The 18,558-nt window shown below is 40.7% G+C and overlaps 1 non-coding gene across 1 annotated transcript; it reads left to right on the forward strand.

The window, feature by feature from the left end:
- Window positions 1-18,154: 18,154 nt before the first annotated feature.
- Window positions 18,155-18,257, forward strand: LOC115030684. Its single transcript, XR_003836288.1, has one exon. It is a non-coding gene; the product is annotated as a U6 spliceosomal RNA (small nuclear RNA).
- Window positions 18,258-18,558: the final 301 nt, after the last annotated feature.

Consider the following 18,558-nt stretch of genomic DNA (forward strand, 5'->3'; position numbering starts at 1 on the left):
TCTCTTCATGGGATGAGTCTCAAGTCGGGCGCCATTGGTTGGCTATTCCCTCAGTATCTGCTCCATCTTTATCCCTATGCATCTTGCTGGTAGGACAAGTTTTGGGTTGAAGGTTTTGTGGGTGGGTTGATGTCCTCCTTCCTCCACTGGAAGACCTGCCTGGCTATAGGAGGAGACTTCAGTCTCCACATCCTCTGTTGCTAGGAGTCTCTGCTAGGGATATAGACTCCAGAGAGCCTACCCATCTCAGGTCTCCAGCAAGCCCCAGAGATGCCCTACACTGATTTCCAGTCTCTCTTAGCCCTCTCCCAAATCTGTTCCCCACACCTAATACCCACCCCAGTTCCTCTCCTCACCTCCTCTACTACCCAGTTTCCCCTGTCCATCTACCTCCAGTGTCTATTTAATTACCTTTTATTTCAAACCTCCTCTCTTGGAGCTTCCTTTGGTTGCTTTGGGGCTGTGGATTGTAGCATGGTTATCCTGTACTTTATGGCTAATGTCCACTTATAAGTGAGTACATAGCATTAGTGTTTTTATGGGTCTGGGTTACTGCACTCAGGATGATATTTTCTAGTTCCATCATCCATTTGCCTGGAAATTTCATGATGTCTTTGTTTTTAATAGCCAAGTAGTATTTCATAGTGTAACTGAACCACATTTTCTGGCTTTGTCATGGAATATTTGATTTCTTCATCTATGGTGATTGAAAGTGTTGCTGGATATAGTAGTCTGAGCTGACATCATTTAGACTCTACAAGACATATGCCCAGGTCCTTTTGGCTTTTAGAGTCTCTGTTGAGAAGTCTGGTATAATTCTGACAGATCTACCTTTATACATTACTTGTCCATTTTCCCTTGCAGCTTTTAATATTCTTTTTTTCTTCTGTACAGTTAGTGTTTTAACTATTATGTGGCAGGAGGATTTTCTTTTCTGGTCCAATCTATTCGGCATGCTGTAGTCTTCTTGCATGTATTTAGGTATCTCTCTCATTAAGTTCAGGAAATTTTCTTCTATGATTTTCTTGAAAATATTATCTGGGCCTTTTAGTTAAGAATCTTCTCCTTCTTTTTATATTACTCTTAAGTTTGATTTTTTTCATAGTGTTCCAGATGTCTTGGATGTCTATGTCATGAACTTTTTAGATTTAGCATTTATTTGACCGCTGTATTGATTTCTTCAATTGTATCTTCTATTTCTGAGATTCTGTCTTCAATCTCTTGCAGTTTTTTGGTGATGTTTGCATGTGTAGTAACTGTTCTCTTCCCTGGGTTTTTCATCTCTAGAATTCCCCCAATTTGTATTTTTTTATTACTTTTATTTCCATTTTTTAGGTTTTAGACAGTTTTATTTCCTTCACCTGTTCGATTATATTTTCTTGTATTTATTCAAGAGATTTTTAGTTTCCTCTTCAAAGGCCTCTATCATCTTTATTAGATTGGAAATAAGGCTATCTTCTTTTGCTTCCACTGTGTTAGGATATCTAGGGTTTGCTGTAGCAGGACAGCTGGGCTCTGGTGGTGTTGTACCTCTCTGCCTCTTGATGATTGTGTTTTTATGCTGTCCTTTAACTATATGGTTGTTCCTGGTGTTGGCTGGATGTTCCTGATGCCAGCAGGACTCCTGGGATAAGCAGGCAGAGCCTGTCAATGGATCTCAGGGGACAGGCCATGGCTCATCTCCTCTGGTTATGGCTTAGGTAGATCCAGCTAGCAGGGGATTGGTTGGAGAAGGTTCTAAGTTGAATGTTCCTGGGAAGGCATGGAGAACTGTGGGCCAGATGATGGAGGTCAGGGGACAGAGCAACTCACCTAGGCTGGCTGTGCCTCAAGTGGATCCTACTGGCAGGTAGGGGAAGTGTTGGTGGGAGAGGGGTCTAAGTTGGATGTTCCTTGTTCTCCTGCAGGGAAGCAGAGCACTCCTGGAGTCCCAAAATTCTCTCCAGGATGAGAGGGTGAGCAGTGGACCAGACAATTGAGGCCAGGGGACCACGCACAACTCACCCCTGCTCTAGGTAGTAGATACCTAAAAAAACAAACAAACCAGAAACCCATATAAAACCTTAGAGCCTTTAAAAACTATTTTCATTTTATGTGTATGAGTGCTCACCTACACGTATGTGTATAAGACTTGAAGGTGGCCTCAGAGGCTAGAAGAGGCCATTGGATCTCCCAGGACTGGACTTAGGGATGATTTTGGACTACAGGTATAGGTTCTGGGGACCAAACATAAGTCCTCTGCAAAGGCAGCAAGTATTCTTCAGGGCTGAGTCGTATCTCCAAGAAAGGAAAAACCACCATATATGTTCACACTTTAAATTGTTCCTGTGGAATTATGCCAAATGTATTTAGACAACAATGACATGACCAGTTCTAATTATTATATATAAAGCAAAGCCCCTCCCCTGGGAAATGTCATCACACAACAGCTCTGTGTAATCACTCTTTACAGCATGCCCATCTATATACTAAGTACTTTTCTACATTGCCTCATCCAGTTCTCATTAAGTCAACAACATTCACGGGATAGCCTTCCCATGGACTTAACATTTGAACACAATAAAAAAAAACATGCCATCATTATTATTTGAAAGTAAGGCCATGTGTGTGCCTAAAATTAGAGCTCTAATAATGAAAGATCAAAGTTCTAAAAGCAAAACATTCAAAGGCCATATTAAATCTGGAAGGTGAGGCTCATAAAGTTTGCTGCAGAACTGAAGGAAAAATGCAGCGGCTGCAGGTATGGTAGCTGCAGATGTGTTGTTACCAAGTGCTGGGTGTAAAACACAAGAACTCCCAGATGCCATCCTCTTGGCAAAGGTAGAACTTCATTGCTGAAGTGTCCTGATCCTAATCTGTGATTTCCATTGATGGACTGCTGAGCTGACTTCACTCTGGAAGGTAAAATTAAGTCAGAGAACACAGCTAACTGGGAGTTCAATGGCAAAGTATAAACTTCTGTTTGCATCAGAGTAAACTGAATAAATTCTTTGTGAAAAAGAATATATGACTCAGGTCATATTCAATTCAATTGCATTCACTAGGATCGGGATTATTATCCTAGACCCATGGAGATCACTAAATCTTCTCTTCAGTTATTTCTTTTTTAATTTTTAATTTTTAGCAAACTAGACTAGGTCCTGTTTCTTCCCTCCCTATGCTGCTCTTGGAAAGAACTACTGAATCTCAAGAAGAAAACAGTAAAACAATAACCCAACTGAAATGTGGATTATCACTCCTGGAAGCTCTAATTTTTTGGGTAAATTATCCTGTATTTTGAAACATAAATGGCAAGTGACTAGATTGTTTACAGTGGAAATTAGCAAATGGATGTTTATCCATAACTTCTTCGTAACCTTTCCAATATCTCATACTACAAATAGATGAAAGATTGTATAAATATTTTTACTACATAGGACCACAAGATGACTACTAAAAGTTAGATCGAACCCCTTAGCAGCACAACTTTAGCTGAGCAAATTGAAAAATGGATGCTCAAATCTCACCTTTAGTTTCCAGTGGGAGCAATGAGAACCACGGTCCTGAATCTCTCTGGCTTTTCTCCTTATATGCTCTGACCCCTGTATAAAGCTCAGGAATAGAACAGGAGGCAGGAAAGTACATGGTTTCTAACTTTCCTTATGGAAAAGATAACAGACTCCAGAAGTAGGTAAAGAAAGAGGGATCATAAAATGCTTTCCATCTTCCCAGTGTTTATACGGCCACATAGCAATCATGTACCCAGGCTAGAAGATGATGCCCAACACTGCTCATGCAGTCCTTGGGATTGTTGTGCAAATTTTGTGGCATGGTAGCTGCTGATTACTGGGCTAAGCCCTTTATAAGTGTGAGCTTTCTGTGCTGTATCCACACGGCATTTTCTTCTGGCATCACAGCATACATTTCCAGGAACTGGCATGCTACATAGATGAGACTAAACCCCATCATGCAGTGGGCCCTGATAAATGCCTGCCTGCTAATATTGACTTTATGTAAATGTCCTTTACATAAATAACAATTAGTTGGAGTATAATTTAAATATATTTAGCATATCCATTTTAATAGAAGTCTGTATACAATAGGTGCTCTAACTATATATATATATATATATATATATATATATATATATATATAATATGTGTTCCTATATGTAATCAAAACTATTATACATTTATTTATATAAATAAATAAATAACTTTAATTTTATTTGGAATTTGTGCAGGGGTGAGGGTGCATGGGTCTCTCTGTGTGTGTGTATGTTTGTGTGTGTGTGTGTGTGTGTGTGCTAGGTGTGTGCTTGTTGAGGTCAAAGGACAACTTTCAGGGGTTTGTTTCCTCTTTCCACCATGGTTTTTGGAAATAGGACTCAGTACATCAGGCTTGTGAGAACGTCTCCCCACTGAGCCATCTTAGTGGCCCCAAACTATTTGTACACAGGAGATGTAAAATGCCATATATTTTATGTACGCCTATAAACTTGCTTAAGAGTAAAGAAATTCTATTGTGTTCTTGCTCTTCTACAGTTGAAACTCTCACCAGCCACACATCTTCCTTCTAATTACTATCCAGACATCTTGGTTCGCCAGCTTGGAAGTCCATATAAACACAATCAGGTCCCATGTGCTGTTTTAGGCTGATCTCCTCCCATTCACATCCAGTGATGTTGTGTGTGCCTTTATTATTATTGAAATCATTTGTATGGATACACCAAAAGTTGGTGGAAATTTAGATAATTTCCAGTTTTTGGTTTGTTGTGAAAACGCTTCAATGGACTTGTACGTGTGGTTATTTTCAACATGTCTTTTTACATCAGCTGAGAGCCATGGAGTCAAAGTATGCAGAAATGATAATTTGTTGTTCGGGTGCTCTGTTTTGAGTTGCCTTTATCCTGCTGAATATCTTATGTACTGGATCTAATTTGCACTTCTAAGACACAGATTTTTAAAAACGCATTCCAGTGGGGATGCTAATGTGCTTACAAATACTGTGATTTGGACAGTCTTGAATCCAAATTCTCTTCCACAATGGTTACCATGTCAAAGCTGAAATTTCTGCAAATAAAAATACTTGTGTTTTCTCTCTCCCCCGCCCAGGTTTCTTTATCAGTGATATAAGCACACTAAGTTTGAGAAGTCGTTTATTTGAATGCTTGAAGGCTGCCTCTGTGTTTATTCTCAGTAGGATTTTTCTTCTTCATTTTCAGATGTTTTGGTCAATTACTTTATTGTTTGTCCAAATTCTGTTTACTCCATTCATCAGGTCTGGAGAGGATGCTTAGGGAAAACACATCATCCTCAAAACCATCATGTATTTGTCTATATAGTTTAACTTTAATGTTAACAAACATCCATGCAAATGTGCCCTGTTCTCAGTTCTTTTTTTTTTCATATAAATATTTTTATTTTTATTTTTAAAAACATACTGTTAAATTTTTAATATTTTTTATTACATATTTTCCTCAATTACATTTCCAATGCTATCCAAAAAGTCCCCCATACCCTCCCCCCCACTTCCCTACCCACCCATTCCCATTATTTTGGCCCTGGCGTTCCCCTGTACTGGGGCATATAAAATTTGCGTGTCCAATGGGCCTCTCTTTCCAGTGATGGCCGACTAGGCCATCTTTTGATACATATGCAGCTAGAGTCAAGAGCTCCAGGGTACTGGTTAGTTCATAATGTTGTTCCACCTATAGGGTTGCAGATCCCTTTAGCTCCTTGGGTACTTTCTCTAGCTTCTCCATTGGGAGCCCTGTGATACATCCAATAGCTGACTGTGAGCATCCACTTCTGTGTTTGCTAGGGCCCGGCATAGTCTCACAAGAGACAGCTATACCTGGGTCCTTTCAGCAAAATCTTGCTAGTGTATGCAATGGTGTCAGCGTTTGGACTGCTTGTGGACGTTGTACATCGTGGTGCGGAGCCTAGTGCGCACCACGATGTACAACGTCCACAAGCAGCATATAAAATTTGCGTGTCCAATGGGCCTCTCTTTCCAGTGATGGCCGACTAGGCCATCTTTTGATACATATGCAGCTAGAGTCAAGAGCTCCAGGGTACTGGTTAGTTCATAATGTTGTTCCACCTATAGGGTTGCAGATCCCTTTAGCTCCTTGGGTACTTTCTCTAGCTTCTCCATTGGGAGCCCTGTGATACATCCAATAGCTGACTGTGAGCATCCACTTCTGTGTTTGCTAGGGCCCGGCATAGTCTCACAAGAGACAGCTATACCTGGGTCCTTTCAGCAAAATCTTGCTAGTGTATGCAATGGTGTCAGCGTTTGGAAGCTGATTATGGGATGGATCCCTGGAAGAATGCGAATCGATCCATTCCTATCTCCTTGTACTAAGGTCAAATCTAAGTGGATCAGGGAACTTCACATAAAACCAGAGACACTGAAACTTATAGAGGAGAAAGTGGGGAAAAGCCTTGAAGATATGCGCACAGGGGAAAAATTCCTGAATAGAACAGCAATGGCTTGTGCTGTAAGATCGAGAATTGACAAATGGGACCTCATGAAACTGCAAAGCTTCTGCAAGGCAAAAGACACTGTCAATAAGACAAAAAGACCACCAACAGATTGGGAAAGGATCTTTACCTATCCTAAATCAGATAGGGGACTAATATCGAATATATATAAAGAACTCAATAAGGTGGACTCCAGAAAATCAAATAACCCCATTAAAAAATTGGGCTCAGCTGCTTGTGGACGTTGTACATCGTGGTGCGGAGCCTAGTGCGCACCACGATGTACAACGTCCACAAGCAGACAAAAGAACTCACACAATATGTATTCACTGATAAGTGGATATTAGCCNAAAACTTAGGATANCNAAGATATAAGATACAATTTGCTAAATGCATGAAACTCAAGAAGAATGAAGACCAAAGTGTGGACACTGTGCCCCTTCTTAGAATTGGGAACAAAACACCCAGGGAAGGAGTTACAGAGACAAAGTTTGGAGCTGTTCTCAGTTCTTAATTTATTCCATGGTCAATAACTGACTAGCAAGATTCTCGTGTGTATCAGAGATGCCTGCTGAATTTGGTGAGCATGGTGAACCTGACTTGACTTGAACTAAGAGCATACATTCCCACATTTTTTTGTTATTTCAAATTGTAGACAGGTAATCAACGAGAAGAAAAGATCCCAATATTAAGGATGTCTTTGGTCTTACAAAAGCAACATACAACTTTCATTGGCAGGCCGCTCCGTTTTGGTATATTTCACAAAATGACTCTGGAATAATCAATTCATTGTTTTGAATAAAGACATCCTCTTGCATGCAAAATAATTTTAATTTTTCTATTTTAGCATGGTTGCTTTCATAGGAATAATTCAATGACTTATTTTATCTGTGGTCTTCTTTGTGCATGCACAAGACACTGTCTTGGAATGGAGTCAAAAGAGTGGACAAAGGGCTGAAGTTTTGTTCAGTTTGAAACCAAATTGAATATTTGACCTTAGTTTTACTACATTAGGAATATGAACTAGCTTGCTGTCTTGAAAAAGGGACATGCCCGATATGACAAATACCCTTCCCAGAAACACCCTGGAGTCAGCAGTGGGAAGTGTCCGAATATACATGCAATCCCAGAACCACAGACAAAACCATTGTTTGTTGTTGTCTTAGAACAATGCTATTTCTGGAGTCTAAAAAAATAATTTAAAGCCTTGAAAGCTATATTTACAATAATAAATGACAGGAATAAATTAGTAAAACAAGCAAAACAAAATGGTATTTCTTTACAGGGCTGGGCTGTAGCTTGGATATAAGGTGATGTTCACAAGGCCTTGGGTTTGACCAGCCTGTTGGTGGATATATAATGATATGGAGAAACACTCATGGTATAATGATAATTAAGTGAAGGAAAATACTGTGGACAGTCTGAGCCCAGTGCTGCCTAACAATATGTAGAAAGGCAGAAGGTATCCCTCCGTTTGAATAGTCCTAGTGTTTGAAGGGAGAAATAAAGGTCTTTTATTTTTGTTTTTTATTTCTTATTTTCCTGTTACCCCTACTTTTGCTTAGGCATTGCAATTGTCTAAACTTTAAATTATATTATAATATGGTTGCTATAATAAATTTTCATTTTTCTTTTGAATAATTGTATAATTTACTTTTTCAAATTAAGTAAGATAAAAGGATCTATTTAAATGAATCAATATACAGAATGGAAACAGACAGGTTTTCTCTTTTAGAGGCCAATACTGTCATACAGTTTTTAAAAATCAAATTCAGTTCTGGACTTCTTCCATACTGACTGCATTGAAAAGCAAAAATAGGAAGACTCATAAGCTACAAGCAAGACAAAAAGATATAGGAAGAGTTATAAGAAACAAAGCAAAACAAAAACAAAGCAAGAAGTTAGGGCAAAGGGAGCCGTTGCACATTGATCGATGTATGATGTACCATGGCACTTTAATGACATGGCAACAGACATGTAATGGAAATGAAAAGAAAGAAAGTAGCTGGTGCACTGTAACCAGCAGAAGCCACCCCTGTGAGAAACCACAGGGCAGCGATTTTAGCCCCTGACAGGGAAATAAGCCATAACAAAATTATACACAGAACTGGGATAATGCATCTCCCAAAGCCGAATACTTCAACCCTGCATCCCATGGTGAATATATTTTTCTGTTCAAGTGTCTTTGAATCGGTTTTCAAAAGCCATTGTTTATATCATTTCACAAGCACAATAGCATCGTATGCAAGAAAGCATAAATCACAGAAGCCATGTTTTTTTCTCAGTATTACTCAAGGCGACACACAGCTGCTGCAGGGGACAAGGGCTCGGCACAGGCACTGTTGACGGCAGCCATGTTTCTTGCTCAGACACTGCACCTCCAGTATTGTCCCAGAAAGCACCTGGCGTTAGAGCTGCAGTTACCTGGGCGTTACACAGGAAACAGATTGTAACTGTAACACACCAAGAAGGAAAGTGTATCATATGTCCAATATCCTTGATCTGAGCGAACTAACTGGAGATTCTAAGACCGGCATGTTAGTCCAGGGAATCAGGTATGACTGAGATTTGATCTGAACTGATGAATCTATTAGATGAACTTGAGATAGCAATAGAAAAGGTTTTTTTCAGACTGAGAAATACAGAGATTTGGCATTGGCTCTTTATCCTTTTACTGGAAAGGCTTTAAGGAGTCTACCTCGACAGACTCAGTGGGAATCCACCAGTGCAATCATGGTGGTTGGTTTTTGTTGCCTGATAGAGAGGCAGTGGGGGATGTTTCATAGAAATGCAACTTCTGATCTCAATGGTGGTGATGACTTAGATGACTAGAACAAAGGTTCATCTCAAGAGGAAATTTGGTCAACTTGAGCAACTGCACCGGTGGCACAGTTTGGAATGATTCATTTGTTATGCTAAAGGGACCAGGCGAGCCCCATAAGTAAACAGAGTTGCTTTGGGGTCAACCACAGCAAAGTCTTAGCGTTGGAACGCCTAAAGTTGATCCACTGCGCACACTCAGAACAGAACCCTGTGTGGGAAGGAAAAGATGGGTGGATTCACTTGAAAACCATTAAGAAGATGCAGTAAGCCATGGAAAAGGACCCTCCTTCTGTCGCCTTCTGCAGGAAGATGCAGACTTCTTTGGACTGGTTCTCTACTCCCTGAGGACCTTGAAGACCACAGGGATCTCTCAGCTGGAGACAGTGTAAGGATACCTGGCGCTTTAATTTCTGTCTTTCTCACAGTAGGTTTGCTGGATCTTAGCCATACTCTGAATGCACATTTGGAATTCTCCCATTCATTATTTCTAAATCTCCAAGTGATTTTTTTTCAAAACATGAAGCTAGAGCTATTTAGTCAAAAAAGCCAAGAAGTCTCTCGATATAAACGGTAAATCAAAAGTAGCCTCGTGTCCCTGAACGAAGCTTGAAGGACAGAGGATTCTGGAGCGCTGACTCTTCACAGATCCGCGTTTGGTCTGAGATAATGACAGTAGCCAACTGTGCACCAGGGTGGCTCCTCCCCGAGCATCAAATCACTTTCTTTACTGCTGAGAATCAGCTCTGCTCTTTCAATCTATTGCTTGACTACCATTTTTGACAAATTAAACTCCTCTATTAATTAGAACTGCCGTTTTCATCCAAGGGACACTTGAGTTGCTTCAACCCAGGACATATCTCTCTGCCATAATGCAACCCACGGGGACCCCTTGTATTTATTTTTCTCTCACACAGCATGATGCTCTGCTCGTTAGCACTGGCCTGGCTATTAGAGTCAAGAGAAAGAGTGAAGTAAATACCCATGAGGACTTGATAAGACATGCTTATGACCAAGGGCAGGGATTTTTTTTTCTGCATACGAAATTACAGCTAATACCCCAATGATATTTCTAAGGAAGAGTCCCCAGTTTTGAGCCTTTAGCGCAGTCCATATGGTCTAAGGCATTTACCATAATTCTATTAAGTAAAACATCAAGTTATTAAACCTTTACAATCTGCCTTCATGTGCATGGTGTAATGCTTGATGAGCCCCATTGAATCCTGGGAAGAAAACATGAATGTGACCCCCATTGACTCAGTTATTCGTTGGAAAGCTTCTACATCTGAGCAGGTGACAAAATAAGGAGGGTTCTGCAACAAGTCCAGGTTCTGGAGTGGGTCTTGTGAACCACAGGATCCAAGATGTCTTACCTTTACTAAGGCTGAATTCACTATGGTCATGGTCACCACACTAAGCCCTCATCCGATGACACATGGGTGTCCAGCCCAGCAGGGGGTGCATCCCCTTTGCCTGGGGGTGGGAAGTAATGTCCACTGGAGGGAACACATAGGATTCTGTGCAAAATCAAGCTCTCAGCAATCTTATTTATATTAAGTAATTATTCCCTTTTACGCTATCTCATTAAATGAAATAACTATTTTATACCACAGAGGGAGCCAACCTGACTTCCATGGTGGTCTTCATCTTTGCCATGTGTCTCACCAGTTAGAGTCATCTGATGTGTTACTGGGATAAAGGGCTGGTTGTAAGCCTTACTTGGCATATCATATATGTTCAGAACGGAGTCTGGGTGCTCAGACTAGCAATTGATATATGGTGCTGTTGTTTCTTCCACATTCAGAACCCAGATATCTAGATGCAGGGTTGCAGACTCCTCTCAGATCAGGTGTAATGCCTCCTGTGTAAGAAGAAACAACTGAATGTTGTCTGTAAGTATCTTTACTTGGGAACATAACACAAAATATTTATCTGTGTTCCTCAAAACTTTCAAGGACAAAGTAGAAAAATGCCCCATCCCCGGGAACCTGAGAGTACAAGATGCATACACCTCTTGTTGATGGTGGGCTCGCAATGGGATGGTGGGGGGGGGATGGAGGGTAAGAGGGAAAATTAAGGAAATCTTAATTAAATGTGTACTTTAGTTAATAACCATGTTCAGTATGGCATCATTAACATTAGCATATGCACCACAGAGGAAACTGCTGCATGGTGGATGCATACAGACCCTCAAATCTGTCTTCTCCATCATTTCATTAATTCCAAAAATTGTCAGTCGATGCTGGCACACATCTTTCATCTCAGCACTTGGGAGACAGAGGCAGGCAGATCCGTGAGTTCTAGGCCAGCCTGGACTACAGAGCTAGTTCCAGACAACCAGAAATAAACAAAGGAAATTTGTCTCAGAAAAAAGTTCCTAAAATTCAAAATAAAATATTTTAAGTATCTTGAGAGAAGTGACCTTAAGTGATAAGCAGTAGATGGTTCATGTCAGAAACATCAAATGCAGTGGGAGCCAGTGGAGCACGACAGAGGCATCCCATAAAGCAATATCTGTCATGGCAGATGGATGAAATGCCTTCTCAGTTGCAGAGAGGGGAAAGAAAGAAAGATACACACACAGAGAGAGAAAGAGAGAGAGAGACACAGAGACAGAGAGACAGAGAGCAAGAGAGCACCTCTTGTCTCATCTCATCTGTGACTATTTGCCTTTGCCTACCACTTGTGCTATGTCAAACATACCAGTCACATCTTCAAGCCTATAAACAAACTTTCAGTAAAACCTAGGCAAGGGTGGCCTGAGATTTGTGCTCATTACAATATATCTGGAAGTGGTAGGGTTTTATTATTCACAGACCTGGTTTCTCTACCTTGGGATGTGGTGAATTCTTACTAATGAATATGATCACAGTTGCATTTGTGATCAACTGACCCCGTGGACAATTAACTTTCATATTTACAGGACTGCAGCACATTGCAGCCACCTCCAGCTCTCTACCTCACATCATCAAAATTTCAAGATTCAGTGTTTGTTTGACCACATTGGCATATAATTGGTTATCTGGCACAAACAGATAAGCCCTCTTGCTCATTTTTTTTTAAGGAACGAGTGCTCTTTTGTGTGAAATGAAGTCAATTTCAGAGTCAGATTCTTACCCTATTTCCTTTGAAGTTTTCATTTTCTTCATCATCATGCATAATACAGTACCGTGCTTTTATCTTGAAGATGCTTTTAAGACTAATGGTTCTGCACATTTCTGGCACCACCTGAGATGCTGTTTGCCTTGAAGCACAAAAATATAATCCTTCTAAATGAGAGATCATCCAGTCTTTAGTCTGAAATAGTTTATCTGAAGTAGCAAATGCAAATCTAAGCTTGTATATAAAGAGAAACACAGTCTCTCTCTCTCTCTCTCTCTCTCTCTCTCTCTCTCTCTCTCTCTCTCTCTGTGTGTGTGTGTGTGTGTGTGTGTGTGTGTGTGTGTGTGTGTGTGTTCTGCTCTGCTCTAGACAGCTATTCTAAAAAATTCTCTGGATGAGACAGCTTTCTCTGCTAGTAAAAATTCTAAAAGCTATCTAGATAGCTCATGGGTTTTTCTGACCAAAGTCAGAAAAGCTGCTATAAAAATTATTGGATCTTCCAACCAAGTCAAAAATCCTGTTAGAAAAAAATTCTTGAAGAGCTGTTTTTAGCCTCCAGAGATCTCCTGACAGCTCAGCTTTCTCTAGAGAAAATTCTAAAACAGAACTGCTCTTACTTTCTCCTAGCTCATCCCATGCTGATCAAAAGTCCAGCTAATTTTTATTTACATATCAGTTCAGTTATTTATCCCGGGTTTTCTTTTGATTATCCTATGAACCAGCATCCCTTGACCCAGACCTTTGATTTTTAGTAAACAGCAAGCACACATTTTCTCTTAACACTGCAAAAGAATTCAGAGGTCTGTCTGCCTTTATTAAGCACAGAGGATAAACTAGTTGGGTGGGACCCTACCCTGAAATTACTATTTCCATCACACCTGGGCCTTCCCCTGCTCTGTCCTAGACTGACCCAGAACTCAGAAATCCATCTGCCTGATTTGTTACTGTAAGCAAAAACAAACAAGGCCGGACGTGGTGGCGCACGCCTTTAATCCCAGCACTTGGGAGGCAGAGGCAGGTGGATTTCTAAGTTCGAGGCCAGCCTGGTCTACAAAGTGAGTTCCAGTACAGCCAGGGCTACACAGAGAAACCCTGTCTCAAAAACAAAAACAAACAAAACAACAACAACAACAAAAATATGGGCAGGTGAGATGGCTCAGTGGGTAAGAGCACTGACTGCTCTTCCGAAGGTCCTGAGTTCAAATCCCATCAACCACATGGTGGCTCACAACCACCCATAATGGAATCTGACACCCTCTTCCGGTGTGTCTGAAGACAGCTACAGTGTACTTACTTATAATAATAAATAAATAAAATCTTTTTAAAAAAAAGCATAAACAAACAACTTAGCTGGGTGGGGTCTCCTGCAAACCCCAACCCCTAAACCCCTTTATCTCTTCTTTAGTATTTTTCTAACAAGTTGGCTCACAGCGCAGTTGCTTTTGTTCCTTTAGATTCATGAAGCCCCTCATATAATTCATATTGCATCCTTATTTTTTTGCATAGTTGAGAAATTATATGTTTTTGAACTCAGGTATTTAGATCTATTTTGCATAGCCTTAAGGGCTGTTCTGGGGGTCCTAGTGTTTACCATTTTGCCAAGACATAACCACACCCTCAACTCCTGGACTAGTGCTGTTTTTAATTATCATGAAGTCATTAACAACAGGGAGGACATTCCTAGGAAGGAAAGAGTCCTGCCCTGCTAGTACTGGTTCGAGAAATATGTACATTATTACAAAAGCCCTATGACCACAGCAGCCATAAACACTCACGGAAGCTCACACCATGGCTGTCCCAGGGACAGGAACCAAGTCACTCTGTCCCCACCAAAGCCACACTGGGCTTCTCACAATAGTGTCACCTATATACTATGGCAGGTAGTGGCTGCCTTCTCAATCTGAATTATTACCAGAAAGTAAGACTGCATCTATGGGATAAGATTGGATTGATGCAGAATACAATGTCAATCAAAGTCAAGCCAAATGGTTAATTTATTGACGCTTTGAACTTTCCAGAATTTGGCTGTATGGGTAGTTGCAGATTAAGCATTTGGATGAACTGTGCATCTCTGTCAGAGATGTAGGCGGGCTCTAAATATTACCTTTCCCTGAATGTAGCAGAGGCACAGCACTATTTGGATTTAATGAATACTCTGTGCTGTGGTGGTTTAAATCACGGTCCCAGACTCTTCCCATCAACCCACCAATACCACCCAAAGGCTTATGAAAAAAAAAAAGCCAATTTTAAACCTCTATCTTGTACTTGTAGCCTGGTGTGGTGAGTTAGAAGCACTGGGTTGGGGTCTTGTATCTGTTTTTGAACAAGCCCTCTGAGCACTTCTGATGTTCCCTACGCTGGGAGGGCATCAAGGGTCATAAAAAGGTCTGCACTTTGGAAACTGTTTATCCTCTTCAGATTAACATCACCTAAAACTCTCTGATTCAAGAGGCATACTTTATTTCCTTGCTGTCTTGTTGTATGTCCAGAAATAGGCATTTAGGTCTTCCCCCCATTTCAAACTCCTCCAAACTCCGCTAACTGCATTGAAATAAAGGCCCTCTCCCCATTAATCAAGACTTTTAATTCTTTCAATATTTGTTTTATTTCTGGGGTACCCAGGGTGAAATCATATATGGAGATGTTTGGTCATTTCAATGTGACCCTGCTAAGGATCTGTAAGGTGTTTACAGTCTCCCACAGAGGGAATTATTCCAACCTCAACATCAATATTTATACATCTTAGCATTAAAATGCTCTGGAAGTCATCTCTCTCTTAAAGAGAGTTCAAATACTGAATTGTGAACCAGAATCTTGCCTACCTTATTCTTGACTCCTAAGGAATTAAATGGTGATGACGTCAGTCACAGGAACGAGACTCTTCTTTGGCTTGGGGTTACTTGCTATTTATGATATTTATTCATTTTTAAATATTACACATTTTATTTTTGAAAGTGTAATATAATTGCATCCTTTCCTCCTCCCCCTTCCTCCAAACCTTCCCCTAGGCCCCTCCTTGTTCTCTTTCAAGTTCATGGCCCCTTTTTAAAAATTAATTGTTGTCACGTTACATGAATGTGCACATGTACATTCCTAAGTACAATCTGCTACGTTCTCATGTGTTCATTTTCAGAGATGACCATTTGCACTCTGTGGAGAAGGCTGTTCCTCTCACTCTCGGCGTTCTTTAGTTACCTGTGGCTCTCTGTGTAGGGGTGAGGCCTTGCGGTCTTTCCCCATCTGCCCTGGAATGTCCGATAGTGATGTCTTTGCTCAGATCCATGTTTAGGCAGCCATTTTGGTGAGACTTTACGGACGTTGCTTCTGACATTTTTACGAGACACAATCTCACAGAAGACCCCCTGGTCCTCTGTCTCTAACAGTCATTCCATTCTATCTTTTGTAATGGTCCCTAAGCTAAGCTTGGGTGCAGGAGTGGCTTTGTAGGTGTATTATTCTTTTTTAAAACAAATCCTAGTCCCTCTGTGTTAAGCCTTACTTACTTCTGGGCGGCAGGAGTGGCATTATTTCACAAATGCTCTCTGGTACTTCTCGTTCGTCCTTAAGAAGACTCTGTGACACTAAGAGAAAAAAAAATTGGAGTATAACTGTGTAGTACAGAGAGGCTTTCGGTGCAGACCACTCTTTCATGGTGGCACTGTGAATGACATTTCTGCAAAGATTACATCTAAGACATTCTGACAAAGTGACAGCCAGTGGGCAGGGGCTCTTTGTCTAAGTGGTGAACATGAAGACAGCGTGCAGACTCTTTCCCTCTTAGTCATATGGAGCCATACTGCAATTATACCAGAAGGCCTGGAGTCCAGCCAGCACCGTCATTTTCAGGACTTGACATGCTATTTCCAGACACTGGAAACAGATCCTTTGCATGGACTCACACTTGTTATTTTTTTTATATTGTTGTGATTTTTGTTGTTTTGAGACAGGGTCTCTCTCTATGTGGCCCTGGATCTCCTATAACTTGTTACATAGCCCAAGCTGGCCTTGAACTCACAAAGATCCATCTGCCTCTAGAATACTGAAATTAAAGGCATTCACCACACCACCACACCTGCCTCCTTCATTTTTAATAGTCACAGGATTCCCCCTTTAAGTTCTACATATGGCTACCCAACCCAGAACCTTTGTAAAGCTCATTTTGCTGCCTGCTGTAGCCCTCTGACTCAGTGATCTTGTCACAAAACAAGTTGTGAGATTCAGAAAAGGAAAGAGAGAAAGAAAAAAGAGAAAAAGAAACCATCTTTCTTCCTTCTACCAAGAATAAGATCAGAATTTCTGGAACTTTGATGGCCACTTTTGTCTAAGAAGTGAGTTGCTGATAGAAGTCCAATGCTGTAGGAGCAGTAAGGTAATGGGCTAGTGAAATGCTATAGCCTCCATGAATTTAAGAAAGAAAGAAACATAAGAGTTTCAGCAGAGAGTAAGTGTCGTCCCCTTTAACTCCAAGTATTTCGGATTTGTTTTCCAGTCAGTTAAAATCTTGACTAATAATGCATCCATGGAACCGGAGCACTCTGCGTCTGGGCAGGTTTCAGTACTAGTAAGGTGCAAATATGTTGCTCACATTGCCAATATTTGATATTGACTTAATATATAGACGTGTTCAGGAGCAACAGCCAACCCAGTAATCAACAAAAATTATACAGCAATTCAAAGTAGCAATTTGACTGCATTAAAAAAATGTCAGAGGGATTGATTTAGAAGAAAAACCTCTACTGACCTTTTCCTCCCTAAATGCAAACACATTCAAGAAGATTCTTGCTCAGTTACTGTTGGGATGACTTACCATAAACGACATTAACATCATACTCTTCATGGGTCATCGTGGCAATGCAATGCGATGATAACGGACAGGAGCTTGCGCTGGACCTCACAGCCACATTCATAATACATCTTGAGATCATTTAAGATTTAAGACTGCTGTCCTACTGTGTGCTCAGACTATTTGCCTAGCCTTTTAGAGAACAAGAATCAACCTTCCTTAATCACAATGCATTAAATCACAAATGCATTAAATCTACCAAGTAATTAGGATTTTTAACACTTCAATGGACAATTTTTGTTAACCATTAATTACAGAGAAAGAGAATGCCAGGAAGGGTGTGGCTAAAATGAAGCACCAACCCTATGGTGACCCCAAGTCAGTAGGTTTTGAACATCTACACATTATTTCTTGAATAACTTAGCCAAGGGTATTTCAGAATGCACCTGATATTATCTTTCGTGTCCTTGTTGCTATCCTTTTATAAGGCATTTTAAGTGTGTGTGCTCTTGAGTTTATGTGCACCACGGGTATGTAGGAACCCAGAGAGGTCAGAAGAAGGCATCAGATCTCTGACACAAAACCAATCTTTGTGAAAGAAAATTGAGTTTTATGACCTATGAAGTTATATGTGAAAACATTGGGGAGCCAAGGAAAAGAAACTCACAGTCACACGTGAGCCGGGAAGTTCTTTGAGGGGTTGTCTCTGTCTGCTGTCTCTGTCTGGCAGTAGGACTTGTGTGAGGAATTAACACTATTGTCAGATGTAACTGCTTCTGCGATGCACAGCTTAACCAAGTGTGCTGTAGGCAAGCACTGCAGCCGGGTGGATACTGCAGTTCACTCCTGGGAAGCGTGAACTTGCCTTGCTACCCATTCCCAATGTTTTCCTTAACAACTGTGGGTTGCTTAGTCCCAGGATGTAGGCTTTAATGTGATGAGTTCACCCAGGGATTCACCCTCTAGTAAGAACACACAGCTAGGGCTCACTTCCGCAGCACATACACTAAAACTGGAACATACAGAGATTAGGATGGCCCCTGTGCAAGGATGACATGCAAATTCCTGAAGTGTTCCATTTAAAAAAACAAATATACAAAAACAAAAACCACTCAGCTACAACTACCCAAAGACTCTCAACATCACAATTACCATGAAATAAAACTTGATTTTATTGATTATACTTTCTGATCATGGTCTCAGTATTGATCAAACTTGTCTCTATCTGAAGCAACAAGCATTCATGGCAAGGGCAGGGTTCCGAGCTTAATTCCTGTTCTCTAGGGAAAAGGTCTCCCCAACACTAAATATTCTCAACAAATCTCACATTTAGCCCAGAATAAGGAGAGTGTTAGTTTTACCGTTGCTGCCATTCTCTGAGTGACT

This window comes from Mus caroli, chromosome 3, assembly GCF_900094665.2.
Source record: "Mus caroli chromosome 3, CAROLI_EIJ_v1.1, whole genome shotgun sequence".
Taxonomy (NCBI): domain Eukaryota; kingdom Metazoa; phylum Chordata; class Mammalia; order Rodentia; family Muridae; genus Mus; species Mus caroli.